This window comes from Trachymyrmex cornetzi, unplaced genomic scaffold (assembly GCF_001594075.2).
Source record: "Trachymyrmex cornetzi isolate Tcor2-1 unplaced genomic scaffold, Tcor1.1 scaffold144, whole genome shotgun sequence".
Classification (NCBI taxonomy): Eukaryota; Metazoa; Arthropoda; class Insecta; order Hymenoptera; family Formicidae; genus Trachymyrmex; species Trachymyrmex cornetzi.
The window spans coordinates 72,824-76,869 of record NW_017296027.1 but is presented as its reverse complement, the minus strand read 5'-3'; the positions used below and the strand labels follow the sequence as shown (position 1 = coordinate 76,869).

General features: G+C 30.0%; 1 protein-coding gene across 2 annotated transcripts in view; it reads right to left on the bottom strand.

Annotated features, from left to right (window-relative positions):
* Mob3 (MOB kinase activator 3) overlaps positions 1–4,046 on the bottom strand; it is an 86,563-nt gene that overhangs the window by 70,802 nt on the left and 11,715 nt on the right. The window lies entirely within an intron of this gene.

Sequence of the window (4,046 nt, the reverse complement as noted above, 5' to 3'; positions counted from 1 at the left end):
TTTGGTCATGAACAGGAATTCCTTCGGAACGGGCCTGTATGAACTGCTCCAAACAATATTTGGATATATTACGGATTGCCATTTTTCCTGATGTATACCCTGTCGCTCAACATATTTCTTGCGTTTTTCGTTTTATTCCAGAATTCAAAATAAAAGAGAGCGAAAGAAGAAAAAGAAAAGCAAAAAGACTAATGGCAATGATAACGTTCGAAAAACGTTACATGGAAGTTTATTTATAAGGTTTTATTTATCGCTAGTATATATATATATATATAATACCAGGGTCAAAGTTTCAAAATTCAAAATAGCGGATCCAACATGGCGCCCAAAAAACATATTAAATGTAAAAAATTAACTCTCGAACATCACACATGGGTATTTCGTGTTCATGCATTAAAAATAAACATTTTTGCACTTTAATAAAATCAAAAACTACTTTTTTCTTCAAAAATCAATGTTACAATTTTTATATCAAAACTGAATGATTTTATTTTTCTGATACAGGAAATAATTTCTATAATTTTTCTAAACATTTTTTCCAATGTTTGCATAGCAGGATAATTTAGTAGAGACCTTAAAGAATAAGTGAATTTTTACAAAATTTTTCGAGCACTTTAAGAGCCTTAAAATCGAGTCGGACACGAATGACCCATGTGTGTCGTCCAAAGGTACCGAAAATAAATGTAATGTTCGAGGGTTAAAAATCAATAACAAATAGAAAAATGAAGTGCAAAATCCTACTGTAACCTCCCCATGGCGCACTTTGGGGTCGTGATAATATTTCACCAGTAAATAACGGAGGTTAGAGTATCCATAATAAAATATCGACAGTACTTGTTAAATATTTTTTGCTACAGTTGATCGTCTTCCATACATTCTATTTATAAAATTTATTTTGTCAATAACTTTTTAACAGGTAACAAGCGCCGACTAAAACATGGAGGTCATTCAAGGTCATGACCTTGACAACATACGTCAATATTAAGGTCATCGGAGTTGACTCAGAGGAGTGTAGGGACACAAGAGTTTTACCAAACTGATAACTTTTATTGCACATAGCGTCCTCTAGAGGCGCCATTCAAGCAAAATATTGTACAGCTGAACTTTACTCGGCAAAATCTTTCCAACAATATATAATTCATTCTAATTGGCGATTATTCACCTCGCCCACTTCCCTTGTCAGCGTAAATGTATATTAGGCTATCGTTCTAGGGATCGTAGGTTCAAATCTTACCGACGATGTGATGTGTTTTATAATAATTAATTGTAATTAATACGATAGAATATAGGTATGCAAAACAGTAAATAATCAATTAAAACGGAAAAATAAAAGGTAATAATAACAAAAAAATTATTTTTTTTCGTTAAAATATAACCGTATACATTTTTTTTATTACATAAAAGGGATTGTTTGGTCACAATTACCAAATTATTTTGTTTAAAATTAATAATTTGGTTATATTTGTCATATGATTTCGTAATAATCATCTAACTTTCCTACCAATTTCCAAATCTTGGTAGTAATAATAGATGTATGATTCTATGTACTTTTAATTATGTTTGTTGGTACTACATTTTATAGTATAATTTACTATATGCAAATACGATATATGTGTAAGATAATGTAGTTGAATGAATACATATTATGGTCATTATGATCATAATTCAGTGTTCAGGTTACTATAATTCATATGGTCAAAACAATTATAAATTTATAGTTGTCCCAAAAAATAACTATAAATTATAGTTAAATTATGGTTATTCCAACCATTTTTTTTCTCAGTGCAGGATATCTTGCTATGACCGTGATGTTTCGTACATTGGCCAAACGAAAAGGCAGTTAAAAACGAGAACTGCGGAGCATATGTCTGACATTAATAAAAAGTCAGGTTCACCGTCGGTCATATCAAATCATTGGATATCACTCAATCATAATTTCGATTGGAACAATGTAAAAATTTTAGTGAACCTTGTTATAATAAGAGACTGACTTCTGAGATGATTTTTATAAAAAGGCAAAATAACGGGTTAAATAAGCAGAGTGACACTGAATCTCTGCCTGAAATATATTCGCCTATCATATAATTACTTTCCCCTTCCTAAAATTCTTCTTATCATCTCTTCTCCTATTCCACTAAACTCTCCCTCCATAACAATACTCTCTTTAGTTGGTCACTATTGATGGCTTGTTCTCGGTATTAGTTTAAATTTGTATAGCAATAGTTAAAGATCTGTATGTGACAAGACAGCTAACAAAATAACGGAATCGGAACTCTAGAATTTTCTTTGAACAAATCATTACACTTTTAAACTTTTTGCTGATTTGGTGATTATTCGAAGTTCTTATCTTAACAATGCTTCTTGCCTAAGAACAGAAATACTTATAATTTTTATTTGTGGAACCACCCAAAGGTAATTATCATCATATGAGAAAAAATTTTTTAATTTACCGATATTACACAACATAAAATATGTGTCTTCGTAGCGTGAAACTTTTACTAAACGGTCATTATGGACATAGCAGAGAATACCACTCGAATTTTAATACGTTTATAAGATGTTCAAACCGTGTTCATATATTTCAAATAGCGTGAAACTTTTACCAAGCGGTCATTATGGACATAACAAGGAATACTCGAATTTTTATACATGTACAAGATGTTCAAACCGTTTGGAACGACTTCAATGTTTTCTTTTCGCTATATGTACATCTCTTCAATATAAGTATATAATTAAAATTTAAGAGTTCAAACTTTATGTAATTGTATAAATTGTCATGTATGTCCATTAATTTTAACATTAATTTAAAAGAGTATATGGTTATGTCGTCAAATAGTGATAGGCAATTTTTAGGTATCATTTTTACCTGTAATCAAACATTGAAAATGACCTAATGTAAGGTCGAAACGTGTTTTGTAATTTAGGGTTTTAAAATATGGCAACTAACAACTAGCTCTAAGCCCTTTCTTTCATTTTATTAAATCTTTTCTAAATTATTAAAATGATTTAATTAATCGCAAACAATCATTACATAAATGTCACGGAAATATTACATAATATTACAGTAATATGACGGTGATATATCACAATAATATTGCGATGGAATAATAACATTGTTGTAATATTACTGTAACATTATTTTTTCATTGCAAGATTACAATGCAATGTAACAAAATATTAATATTACGTGCTATGTGTTAATCTCACTCAACCTGATGATAACTTAAAAATTGTTTTTCTTAGCTATGATTAATCATTGAGCGGTTTTGTAATGGTAACGTTAATTCTTTCCGGCACACATTCTTCTATCCAACAGATTTTTCTAAAAATTAGTACTCGAGGGTTTTTCACCTAAACACAAATCTGAAGTCAGATATTCAAAATTCAAAATGGCGAATTCGATAATCTTCCATCAATATTTTCCTCTCATTCAGCTTCACTTAGTATTTCTACAATATTCTCAATCATGTCTGTCATCCATATTATTTTAGACTAAAATTAATCTTACTGGAGCTCTGTAAGTCGCTCAGTACTATTTCGAATTGATGTTATCTAAAGTTATATAGCGCATCTAATATAACACGCAAGAGTTGAGAGAATACGCGAAATTCCGACGAAAATTAGTATCTAGTGTTCATTTTCGAATCGCGATATGCTTATGCTTATTTGGAATCGAATTTTCGAAACTCTAAATGATAGATCCAATGTATAAACTGGAAAATTACAACATTTCTATAATTCTTTCGGAAATGAATATTTAGGAGCTTGAGAGGAACTCCACACATAATTAAATACGATTGTCGAGTTGACTAACTATTGACATTTGGATCATAAATATCAACTCTTATTTAGCGGATAATACAAAAAAAGAATCTATAAAAATTGACGAATCAGTGCGTTATGTAAAATATATTATTAAAATGGATGAATAAGAAGTAGCAAGTATACATGGCACTATGCCGGAAAGGATTAAAAATCACCAAAAATCATCAGTTTAAGGAGGTTGTAAGGGCATAAAACACATATATTAATATTTTCGCTTTAAA